This window comes from Pinus tabuliformis, chromosome 8, assembly GCF_031772625.1.
Source record: "Pinus tabuliformis cultivar Carrire ecotype Pingquan chromosome 8, CPIR1, whole genome shotgun sequence".
NCBI classification, from domain to species: Eukaryota; Viridiplantae; Streptophyta; class Pinopsida; order Pinales; family Pinaceae; genus Pinus; species Pinus tabuliformis.
This window is the reverse complement of record NC_142294.1, coordinates 588,111,605-588,125,575: the sequence shown is the minus strand read 5'-3', so window position 1 is coordinate 588,125,575 and position 13,971 is coordinate 588,111,605.

The window sequence follows — 13,971 nt, the reverse complement described above, 5'->3', positions numbered from 1 at the left end:
ACTAGCACACATAGTTAACCAAGGGGTTAGAAGGGGGGCAAAGCCCCCCCTTCATTGTGCCAATTGGGTAGCGGGGGAGTGACAAGGGGTTTGAGGGGTGTAGGTAACCCCACCCTAGATTAGGTTGGGCAGACCTACCTATGGTTTTGTGCATGTTTTCGCACATGGTTTTGGACGCGATGGTTTTCAGTCCATGGTTTTTGGATGCGATTGTTTTCGGTCCATGGTATTGGATGCTTTGACATGTATAAATATGTATTATAATATTGAAAGGAACATAATGAAAAATCAAGCTGGTAGCCCCAATTTTGGGATATAGGGGAAAATCTCTGTGTATATGTGTTTTATGTGTTATTCTCTCGCATTGTTTATTTTCAGTGTTTTAGAATTCGTATGCAGCTAATTTCTGTATGGGGTTAAAACCTACACCTAGCAAACCATAGAGGGTTCTCTCTATGAAATCGCATCCAAGAGATGACTGGAATGTAAAGTATTTTAGGCTAGATAGCTAGGCTCAAGTGGGTTTTGGAAAATTTATGGTTTTTTTGCTAGATAAGGGAGAAAAACCAGGTAACCAGGGAAAATTTTAAGGATGGAAATTTATCTTAAAGCTTAGAAACCTTGGCGAATCCCACTAGTCCATAATATGAAATCTATAAAATGTTTGGGGATATTTTTGTAAAAATATTCAAATTTATAATATTTTTATATAGACTATATATAATGTTTTGGCGATTTTTAGGGTAAAATAATTTCATTCTATAAAATTTGGGTGAATTGTTTTTACAAAAAAATGGAAATTAACAAATCTTTTTTTTGGAAAAGGTATATAAAATTAGCCCATGGGCGAATATTAGCCCCTAAAATTTTCCTTGCAGGTAGCTAGGTGATAGGATAAAAGGATTACATCAACAAAGATATAAAGGAGAAAGGTAGCATTACTTTTATGATGGATCTTAGGGTTTGTCAGTGTAGTCTAGTGTTTAGAAGATGTAAAAGTTCTTAATGAGCATGAAACATGAATTCATTAAGCAAGAAAGAAAGTAACACATAATGATTTTTCCATCAAAATAGAGCTTTATGCAAAGGATTCTATTTATAAACTATAAGGAAAACCATTGAAGAATTGATGAATGGAAAGAGAAGATGAATATCTTTCATATAAAGCTATAACAAAGAAAAAACAACATCATAAACTTACTGCACATGAATTCCTAGATAATAGCTGCAAATTGTATTATCCTTTGATTTCCACAAAATGTCCAAGTACACACTATAATAGTTGTCTCCTCGACCCTTTATATCACTGAGAAACTGATACATAAAGACCAAAAGAACATCTCCCAACTCTCAAGGGTCGAATCCATGACTCTAGGAACTATTCCATGAGGTGTTCTAACCAAACCCTAATGTCAAGGGAAGTTAAAAACAACTTCTACAATTAACTTTGACTCCAACCTCTCTCATAAATGAGGTCAAAGTTACATCAAAATAGATTACAAAGACTAACCACACATTATTTACATTTATTTCCAGGTGTGCAGCGAGCTATTGGAGGCCATTTTTGAGTGCCTTTATGAAGTCCAAATCCAAGTCTGGAGCCTGTTCTAGAAATTTGGGATAGTGTAGATGTATTTAGAGTATTTTTTCACTCAAAAGGACCCATTTTGAGCTGATATATGGCCATCCTCCCAAGATGTCTCCAGGTGCGCACCGAAATGGAAAAAGAGGGGTAGAAAGGTGATTTTTGGCTTCTTTTTTGCAAATTTATCAAAAATTGAGCCCCAAACTAGGAAAATGTGAAAATGGGTTTTGAGAGGGGGTCATAATATTTCCAAAAATTCTAATTTTACGTCATTTTGAGCCCTAGGAAGAAGCGTAGTGTGAGCTCACTGTGCTCCTAGACAAAAAATTGCCATAAAATTGCAAGTCTGCACCATTCTGCACCAAAACACAAAATTTTCTGCAAATCTTCCCACAATTTGTCTAGAGATGCCTGATGAGGTATATTATGCAATCATGGATTCATCAGCAAAAAAATATAACTTATCCTTCTCCTCTTGGCTGATTAGGGTTGTAGAAATTTTGAATAATATGACACTTATTCACAAAGATTATCTTGATTATACACTATTTGCGGAATGCATGCATAATACATAACCTCCTCTATGTTGATCATCAATTTAGCGGAATTAAAACAATGAAACATCAATCGCATGCGCACATTAACACAGTATGTAATGGGGAAAGCATTCAACTGAAAACCCCGCACTATATGTATATTGTAATGATAGAGAACATGTAACAATACATAGTACAATACTCCTCACAAGTACTCAGTACTATCTCCACCTGCTACACACAAACTAGCTCAAATTTGAATCAAGTCACATGTTCAAATCTCCTCTGCTGTCTCCCTGCCTTTTACTGCGCAATCCAATGTGAGAATGTGAGAATAGATCTGATCCAAAATCGTTTTCCCTTGACTTGTACCACACAATCCTCATTGGCAATCTCCATCATTGATTGTGCAAATCTCATACATAGCTATAGTCACAACTGATAGTAGTCTCCACCTCTAACACCTGTCTCCACTGAACTGTCCATGCACTGAGTTAACTGATGTATTCTTTAGTTGCTTTATGAGTTAATAATTAGTGAATTAATTAATAATTAATTCACATCACTCATCACTAGTGTATTCTGCAGTTAGACTAAATACAACTAGTTCAACTAAGTCAAACTGAACACAACTCCATCAACTCCTCAATCAACTCCACCAAACTCAATCACTTGAGTTCTAATTGAAGTCCATCATGCAATAGCTCAACTGACCCATAAGAAAAGTGTATTTCCTTCTGGAAGTTGCATGTGCCACATCCGTAGCTCGAACTGATGTGCTCCAAGAGGATAAGATAATGTTTATAGTCCAAATATTATTAAGAGCTAATAATATTTGATTGTTCTATTTTTAGCTTGGCAGTCTAAAAATAGACTCCGCCAATATGTCTAAAAAAAGAAGTCCATCTATTTTTACGAACATGACCAATCATCCACAAATAGCATCCTGCAACTCATAGACCATGATCCATATGTCTAAAAATAGACATAGTCTAAAAATAGACTTTGCGCCAAAAATAGCATGCGGGCCCACTTAGTGAAGGCGACTTCTTTTCACTAAGCTCCATCATCTTGTGGCATTTTCAACACTCCCTCTCAACAAGATATGGATTATCTGCAACCCCTATCTTGCAACTCTGGAATGTTCTGCATGCAACACATTTGCCCGGTCCACTTGCTCCAACAACACTTGGAACAAAAACACTCCCAACTGACCACTCTGTTGGGCTAGGAACATACTTTGATGCTGAAGCTCTACCTACTGTTGACAAGTGCTCCCTCTTTGACATCTGCACTACTGCAACATCTCCATGCATCTCGCACAATTGTACACTTCTCTGTGCCACCTAGCACTGTGCAAAACACTTGTGCCTCTCGCATTGCTGCAGCCTGCTAGTTATGCGCTGCCTTGGGATTCCCTACACTGTCGCTCTCTCTGCCACTCCATCCGCATCTGTCTCTACCCAATCAGTCAGTTCCTGAAACTCCACATCGGGGCTCCCGTAGCAAGGTCTCATCCAAGAGGTTGGGTACCTCAAGGATCCTGCCCCTCCTCCTTGGGATGATTAATCCACATCACCCCACCTCCTACCTGGAGGTATGGCTGCATGTGATCCCTCAGCCCACCTGGCTTGAAGTTTCCCCCTACTGGAGGTCTCTACATGAGTAGATGTCTCTACTCGATCTCCTCTTAGCTTCCCTTGTTGCGGCTGCTCTACAACCTCCTGAAGCTGCTGCACCAATCATGGCTCCTCCACAATCGTCTGAGACTTCTTCTGTCTCTGCATGTTGAGAGGTAATATACGCTCCTTCTCAACCGCCAAGTCTCCATCAGTTGCCTCGATACTCAAGGCTTTTCATGCACCTTGAACCTCAAGAGCATATAGGTTCTTGACTCGTGAACCAATTTGCTTCACCTGTCTAGTGATGATGTGTCTAAGGAAAACCTTTCCCTTACTGAAGACTACATCACAGCCTCTGTCTTCCAGCATCGCGAATGACACCAAGTTTCTCTTTAGTCCTGGCACATACTTGAAATCGGTCAAGGTAAGGCGAGCTCCATGCTCTGTCTGAAAAATAACCGTGCTTACACCTGAGACACTATACTTCTCATAATTACCCATCGCTATGAGTATATGGAGATCTTTCTCCTCCAAAGTACTGAACAAACTCTTGTCACCGGTCATGTGGAAAGAAGCTCCACTGTCAAGAAACCAACCACTTCCCACCATGGATGAAACCATGCATGCGAAGAGTGTGAAATCCAACTCAAACTGTGAAGCAAGTGCCTCACCTTCAGATCCTTCCCCGAATCCCTTCTTGGATTTCCTCCGTGGACAATTTGTAGCATAATGGCCCACCTCATGACAATGAAAGCATCACACTTTTGATTTGCCAACCTTCTTCCCATCATTGGAAGAACTAGATTCAGAAAGAGAACCCTTCTCCTTCCCCTTATTTGCTTTGGCAGCCAAAGCGTAATTTTCTTCACTAGATGCCTTTGATGAAGATCCATCCCTGGTATTCCGCCTAATCTCCTTCTACATAAGATCCGACCAAAGTCTCTCCCATCCTGGAAATCTCTCCCGACTGTTGACAGAGTCCTGATAGGAATGCCAACTCTTCCGAAGACTAAGGAGAGCCAAGCTCACCAAATCCTCATCATCGACAGTCACCCCCACACTTCTCAGCTCATCCCGGCATTGGGTGAACTTCGTGAGATACTTGGGCATACTGTCTCCATTCTCACACTTAATGTTTCTGAGTTTATCCTTGAGTGCCAACTTCCTCTGGTCGCTCTTGCTTTGGAATAAATCTGTCAATGCTTTCCACATCAAGTATGGAGAAGCCTTTCCATGCAGGCCGGATACAATGTGATCCTTCATGCCCTCCAACGGAATCCTTCGACACTTTGCTGTCTTCTTTTGCCAAACCTCAACATGAGCAGCATCAGTAGGCTTCGGGACCTCAGCCTCTATGAACTCCTTCAGCCCATTTTCATCTAACACCACCTCCATCCTGTCTTTCCATGCAATATAATTCGAGCTGCCTTCAAGGGCATACTCCAATCGCAATTCGTTGAAAGACATTTCAACTTCAACACCAAGAAAACATTACTGCAAATTTGAATTCCACCAGCTCAAAACTCAACCACTTCTGATCTAAAATTCATGAGAACAGACTATTTCTCGTACAGAGATTGACTGTATGGGCTTTTACCGGATATCTCACCTTCCAAAAGAAGGATGAATCCAGAGGCTACCTGGCCCGATAACAGACTCTGCCAGAAGAAATAAAATGTAATCACTTTCTAAATAATAGATCTAATCAACTTTGCTCTGATACCATGTAGAAATTTTGAATAATATGACACTTATTCACAGAGATTATCCTGATTATACACTATTTGCGGAATGCATGCATAATACATAACCTCCTCTACGTTGATCATCAATTTTGCGGAATTAAAAACAATGAAACATCAATTGCATGCACACATTAACATAGTATGTAATGGGGAAAGCATACAGCTGAAAACCCCGCACTATCTGTATATTATAATGATAGAGAACATGTAACAATACATAGTACAATACTCCTCACAAGTACTCAATACTATCTCCACCTGCTACACACAAACTAGCTCAGATCTGGATCAAGTCACAGGTTCAAATCTCATCCGCTATCTACCTGCCTCTACTGCGCAATACAATGTGAAAATGTGAGAATAGATCTGATCCAAACTTGTTTTCCCTTGACTTGTACCACGCAATCCTCATTGGCAATCTCCATCATTGATTGTGCAAATCTCATGCATAGCTATAGTCACAACTGATAGTAGTCTCCACCTCTAACACCTGTCTCCACTGAACTGTCCATGCACTGAGTTAACTGATGTATTCTTTAGTTGCTTTATGAGTTAATAATTAGTGAATTAATTAATAATTAATTCACATCACTCATCACTAGTGTATTCTGCAGTTAGACTAAATACAACTAGTTCAACTAAGTCAAACTGAACACAACTCCATCAACTCCTCAATCAACTCCACCAAAATCAATCACTTGAGTTTTAACTGAAGTCCATCATGTAATAGCTCAACTGACCCATAAGAAAAGTGTATTTCCTTCTGGAAGTTGTTGTGCCACATCTGTAGCTCAAACTGAAGTGCTCCAAGAGGATAAGATAATGTTTATAGTCCAAATATTATTAAGAGCTAATAATATTTGACTGTTCTATTTTTAGCCTGGCAGTCTAAAAATAGACTCCGCCCATATGTCTAAAAATAGAAGTCCATCTATTTTTACCAACATGACCAATCATCCATAAATAGCATCATGCAACTCATAGACCATGATCCATATGTCTAAAAATAGACATAGTCTAAAAATAGACTTTGCACCAAAAATAGCTTGCGGGCCCACTTAGTGCAGGCAACTTCTTTTCACTAAGCTCCATCATCTTGTTGCATTTTCAACAAGGTTTCCTTGAGTTTTTCCTTCAACTACTTGATTTTGACCTCGGTAACATGATTCCTTGTGTAATAATGGATGGCCATTTTATTTTGCAAATTTGTATCCCTACAGGCCTTTTCAAGGAGATTCCCAAAATGGAAATTTACTTTGTTAAGCCAAAAATCCCTGTCATCATTTATTTCTATGGCAATCCTATCTTCAAAGGTCAATTCTTCCATTGGTGGATTTTGTTCTCTTTCCCTCTGAAGTGCCTTCCTAAGACCCATTGTCCTTGGTCTATTACTTGCCATGTGTCCTTCATGCTGCTCAGTGTCCTCATGGCCCACCACTTCCTTACCTTTCATTTCTTGTTTTTTGCTTTGAATTGCTCTTTCTCCATGACTAGTTGTTTCTCCTTATGTTGATTGTTTTCTTGCTCAAGGAATAGAATGATGAATTTGGTATTTTCCAAATTGTCCTTGAGCTCCATTATTTGAGAATCCTTCTCTTTGATGACTTGTTTCAGGGGTTTATGCTCATCATGTGCCTCCAATTCAACCAGGTCAAAGTTATTCTCAATGGGCTCCTCATCATGCAAAGAAGCCTCATGATGTGATGGTGATCCTTGTTTTGCTGATGTAGTAGGCTTGGCCCCTTCCTCTATTTGAGGAGAAAACACAAGACTTATGCCTCTATGATATGTCTTGCTCACCTCAAGCCTAGGTGCCTTGGAAACCTCATTATGTTTTCTTTATGACCCCACCTCCATGGGATGTACTGACATGGTTTGGTGCTGGCTTGGTGAAGTGGTTATATGCGTTTCAAGGCTTCCTCAATGAAGGTATCCCATGTCATGTTCTTCTCTGTCAACTGATGGAGTAATATAACATTTATCAGTCTATGGTGAAAGAGGTTGGCATAATTCACTTTTCCTTTCAATTTCAGCCTTTCAAACATTTTAGTTAGGCTCCTATACAAGTAGCTAGACAAATTTAGAGACTTGGCAACAGTAAAGTGCATGAGAAATATTATGTGGTATTGGTATAGCCTCAAAAATGTACCCTCACATGTGAATAAATTCATGAAAGATTTCATCAATGGTGCATATCTCTTGAACAAGTATCTGAATGGGAAAACATGTGAGTGAGCTCCTTTGTATTGTGATTTCAAGTAGGGTTTTTACTCTTATAGGTCTAGGTTCATGCCTTTGAACCATTTTTGACCATGGTTTGTTACACATGTAGCTTGAGAGATGGCATCTGAAAACATGAAATCATTCCCTGCAATGGTGATCTTGTCTTCCTTCAAGGTGAGGAAAGATATACCTGTGAGATGCTCATGGTAACCTGCTTCCTGCACTCTTTGAAAAAACCCTAAACATTTGACATCATCAAAGCATTTCATGACAAATGGAGAGGAGGTGATTTCAATGCAATTAGAGGCTCAAACCTCAGTATGTTTCCCCCCTTTTTGTACTTCATCTTCTCTGATGGTGATGAGTTAGGCTCCATACTTCAAACACTAGGTGAAAGGCAAGAAAAAAAAGTTAAACTTGCTGCTGTGAAGGAACGAGGTTGTACGATGGACTTAGGAGTTGCCTAAATTTGTAAGGAAATTTAGGAGGGTAGGGGATGATGTCAGTGAGTAGGGGAAAAAGGAATTTTCAGAAATGAGTGAGGGGAGGTGCTAGAAAAGGCCAAAACATAGGCCCATCCTAGAAAGAACTAGGGTAGATTAGGGTTTAGAGGAAAATGATAGAAAATGATGGGATGAGGCTTTGTGATGGATGGAAATGGTGTAGTAGCTGCAAAAAAAGGTGTAGGGACAGGGAATCTAGGGTTTAGGGCAGAAACTCATTATTTGAGGATCAAAACCATGAAAATCATGTAAACCCTAGAAGAAGAAGTATTTGATCATTTTCTTGACATATGAGGCAAAGGAGGGAATGAAAATGATTAAAATTACTTGTTATAGATCCTGGAGGATGAAATAGCTGAAGAGGATCTTTGAAAAATGAGTTTTGGTGGTCAAACAACAATTTGGGACAACTTTCCCTTGTGCACAATGAAGGCTTCTTGTGCACAACATGATGTTCAGGTGCACAGCGAAGGCTCTCTGTGCGCAACGATAGTCAATTTTTGCCAGTGAGGGCTATGGAATCACAATTTTTTGCAAAGGAGAGGGGGAACCTCAATGCTAGGGTGGTAGAAAAGTGCAAATGAGTGTGAAAGAGATCCTCCATGTGATTTTATAATTTTATTTTAGTGTCTAAGTGATTAATAAGGTAGGGTGGCCCACCTCACCAATTCACTTTCTTTTTTAGTTTCATAGCCTTAGGACCTCTTCTTGTAACTTTAGAACCTTATGAACATTATTACATCTAAAAACATAAATTACATTTGAAATCAAGTGTTATTGAACAAATTTACCTATTTCTACTCCTCATTTGCCGGATTTATAGATGAAATGATTGATTTTGTGACCTTAACCCTAATGACATATTGGTGACACTGAGCTAAATGGAGACCATGATGATGTGACTAAAGTGATATTAATGATTTTTTCCTGATGGTAGACTCAATTGAATGATGAAGTGACCGGCATATGAAATTCTTGAGAGAGTGGAAATAGCCTTAGACACACTAGCCAATGACCAAATTTTTATTTGAAGACTCACTGAAATGACAAAAAATTGACTTGACACCCTAACAACACCTTGTAAGAGCATATTTGATCACTGGTGATAGGTTGAACTGATTGACACTAACACCCTTAGAGACAACCTTACTTTTGTTTGCGACTTGGGAACCCAACCAATTCATTAGCAAAACAATAGGGTGCCCAACCCAAAGTCTCCCTTTCTCTAAAATTGCTTTGTCCATGCATTATCACATCCATAGGCTTACCTCCTGCAAGTCCTATTCTGAACTTATCCTAAAACACTTCATCATTGGGACACCTAGAATTCACTGACACTCCTTCACACACACTCCTATTTGTTCATTTCCAAGCATTTTGACCTAGTGCTCCCTTGTGTTCCTCTAACTCTCCCTAACACTCCTCGCCATCCATTGACATTTTCTGCCATGTGTTAGCACACCTTTTCCTTCCTTGTCATGCCATGGAAGTCCTTAGCTATCATGCCAAATGATAAGGGTTTTGATTTAAGATAAGATGATCTAGTCCCATTGATGGATTATTTTCATCATAGTTGTAAGGATGAGAAGAGGTTTTCACTACGAACCTTAGCTAGCAGGAAGGAATTGTTGGTTGAATCTAATAAACAAGTAGTGGTAACATCATCCCAATTGGCTCATGCTATATGTTGTATGAACTTGTTTGCACCCCTTGTTGGTGCTTAACTTCTTTTATGCCATAGCAGCTTATGGTTGTCCCTTAATGGAAGAGGAGTAAAACATAGATATTGGGCAAGATCTATCTCTTCCTATCAAAAAATATTAGAGAAACATCCACACACAATAGGAGGAGTACAATCATCCCTAACATATATGGTATGGATTTCTTATGCCTAGGCCAAGCAGATACTTATCAACAATGTAAATTGGCTTTGATGTGGAGACTATGAAAAACAATAATATCATATGACACATTAGACAAACTAAGCGGGTTTGAAACCCTCCTCTCCCATAGATATACACTTTAACATGGGGTGAAACCCTCATAAATCAATATGAAACCCTTAATGGATCTGAAAAGCCTCTGACCTCCCTCCATATAACACTTGACTAGTTGAAACCCTATAGCTAGAAGTAAGGAAGGAAGGATGGTTTCGCATTTTGGTTGCTAACCATCATAGTTGGATGGGGAAAGTTCAACGTCTTGATGCAAGTTTTTTCGAGCCTCTAAATCGAAGGCATCCTAGGCCACTATTATGGAAACCCCCAGAAATGCCAGTTTTCCCATTTGATATCGCCAATGCGGGATTTCCTCATTGAACCACTCAAGATTAGGTTTTGAAACTATGGAAAAATGCTGGAGTAACTATCATGCTAGCTATTTACAAGGAAGGAGGGGTTCACATAACGAACCATAATAGTAGGAAGGAAGGAATTGGTGTTTGCATAGCTCTCAACCATAACTATTCTCATGGTGGTGCCCTTTGATGGTGGATAATTCAGTTTAACCACCTCATCAACTATGCAGTTACTAAAAGCCTCTCCTATTTGTTTTGTTGAACCTCACTAAATTCATGGGGAACAACACATTTGGCTATCCAATCAAACATATAGAAAAGATTTGGATCACTTGACCTCAAAGAAAGCCAATGCGATATGGCTCACTTATGGCCTAACACTTATTGACCTAACACAACTACTTGATAGTCCTACCTGATAGTGCAAACAAAACACCTATGTGGTTGAACCTCCCTAGTCTCATCCACAAAAATATAGGTGAAAATTAAGTCCCCCATGGGGATCTCCATGGGCTCATGCAGCAGCCTTACACCTGGGCACGTGGGGACCTAAATATTGAATAGATCTATTGATTGCTTAGTGAAACCTCTCCTATTAGCGGTTGTGGAACCTCATCTAGAGACACGACCTTCCTTATGGTACAATGGGTTGCCAATGGATATGTCATTTGAGGTGTTGATGTTTTGACTCTATCTTGGTCAATACCTACCACCTCATCATATTTGGTCGACTGAAGCTCATCACCTATTGGTTAAACTTAGTCTCTAATTAAAGGAATCATGGAATGAATTAACATGTTCATAGAAAATAATATCTACTTGATATCATCCTATGAAGAATGTGATTCATTTGACCCTACAGAATTTGGGCTTACCTCATCATAGTGCTCACAATGGGGATATGGCCACTTACCCACACAGACTCTCATGTTGCTGGTAATGCCCAATCGATTTACCATGGGTTCATTCAGCCTTACCTGGTAAGAACCTGAATCCTGAATAACTCTTCTCGATGATGTGGGAATTTCCTTGGAATAATCAAATTGACATAGTTTAGTCTCCCTTCATCAGTAACCATGAGAATAGGAGAAAAATATAGAGAAAAATATTTGGATATTTCCCATTATTCCCTTTCCATTAGATAGAATGGTGATGAGATCTGGACCATAGACCTAGTGAAAATAGCAGAAGCTGGAGTTCAGGATGGGGCTTTGGAGATGGATGGACTAACCCAACTAAACTAATTTGTATTAGTTAACTAGGATCAAGGTGCTAAAAAATGGCCTACTTGTAGTATGGGAGGAGGGGGTCTCGACAACTTACCATACGTATTGGTGTTTTGGAACATCCTCTTGGTGTTCCCTTATGAGAAGCGCAAAAGCTTAGGCTTTCCTGGAAACTTGTCATAGAAAACCTACTCATGCGAGGGATCCCAAGCACTAAGAAAGATTTTGGGATCTGTCTGTCCCAACCAAATGTAACATGGGGAGGACATGGATACTGTGTCTAGTGGGTTACACTCTGGATGAAGTGTTGTGGTAGCGGAACTCCTATCAGTAGTTGTAGAAACTCATATGGAACAGGTCTTGACCAATACCAGGTCACAGGAGGTCTTGGGGAATGGGTGGGTGCCTAAGAGATCACATACCCCTCTTGAATAGGTAAGGTTGTGGTCCAATAAACAAATGAACATGATGAAATTACTTCTAAATTGAAATTGTGCATTATGGCTAATTTTTTAAGGTCTAGCTGCTATGGCAACATATGAGTCTAGTGGAGGAAGATTTTTGGTTTTGTTAAGTAGTTAAGTTCTCACTTTAATAGCCAAGTGCAAACTAGGTGATACACTACTCAAGATCTAGGCCATAAATTTAGGTCAAAAACTACATAGTGTCAGGAAATGGCCAAGGATCCATGAGTAGTTTTTTTATTGGCTTGTTTGTTGAGAAATAATTTTGATGTGAACGTGTCAATAATAGGTGCATTTATAGGTGACTTCTTGTGACCTCATATTCTCAATGAAGATGTCAAACCTCATCCATAATTTGAAGTGCTAAGGATTTGAACGAGGGATTCTCGGAAAGCCCACAAGCTTAACCGAGTAGAGTTTAAAGGAGAGGTCTCCTTCAAGGAGTTATACAATATCTGAGGAATTTTAAAGAAAATGGAGTGATCTGTAGCAAAATATCTTCAAAAAGACTTACCTCAACAAATTAGGAATTCTAGCTTTTGATGGCAAAGGAAAAATGAATGCAATGACCTAGATTCACATGTTAGAGACATATTTTCAATGAAACCAATGAATTAAGAAGACATGACCAATTTTCTAGTACTTAAATTGGAGGGATTCAGCTATGATTGGTGGAATCAGTGGATACAGTCTATACCAGAGGACATTTCCATTGGTTATGACACTTCCGAGGAAAAATTTATATCTGCTTTTTTTTTTTTTATAAAACTGTTGCCGACGACTTCCTTCAATAAAAAAATTAAGACTCTTGATGGGAGCTTTGGTAAAGCAGTGGAGGTGATATTCTCCCACCAGGGTTCATTCCCTCATGTACATGTTAGCCCCTCATGAGCCATCAAGAACAGCTTCCGCGTAAATGGCCCCTGGTGCAAACAACCTTTTACCTTGATGTTGACTTTTCCCTCATTATTGATTTTAATTTATTTTATTATTTGGCAGCAATTTTTAATTCAATGAACATCTTCTGACAAAAATATGGATCCATGCACTAGTAGAAAATAAGAAATTAGTGACTAAGCGACTAAAAAAGTTAGTCACCACAACTTTTCCAAGTGAAATACTACAAAAAATGAACAATATTAGGTGACCCAACTAAAAATGACTAACAAAAATGACTAATTTAGTTTTGGGTTAAAATATATGACTAGCTAATAAGTAATACAACTAAAAATGACTAACGCGAATGACTAATTTAGTCTAGGAACGAAAATATGACTACCTAACAAGTACTACAATAATATGAATTAGTGGTTTATTTTAATCACTTTAATTTTTTCAACAATCTAAACATAGAAGTGATAGGGGATTTAGAAGTTGTTATAGATTGGCTGAAAGGTTATACTTCCTTAAAAACTTCTTTATTAGATCAATAGACGATTGGAGTTATGAAGCTTATTAGAATCTTCAAGGTTATATCCTTTGATCACATTGATAGGAATTCAATTTAAAGGTTGATAAATTATCCAAAATGGGAGTGGGCTTATAGCCGGGTCACATATATTATGAAGAATACCTACAAGGAGAAATGTTGGTTAATTAGTAGATGACACATTTCCTTTAGTTGAAGACTTAACTTTTCATGCATATTTACATTTTTTATTATCAAGGTTATATCCATTGAACTTAAGATACTAGTTTTTAACTTGGATATCAAGTTATTTATGTAGTTTGAATGTATATTATGAATATAACAATACTAGATTTTTATGAA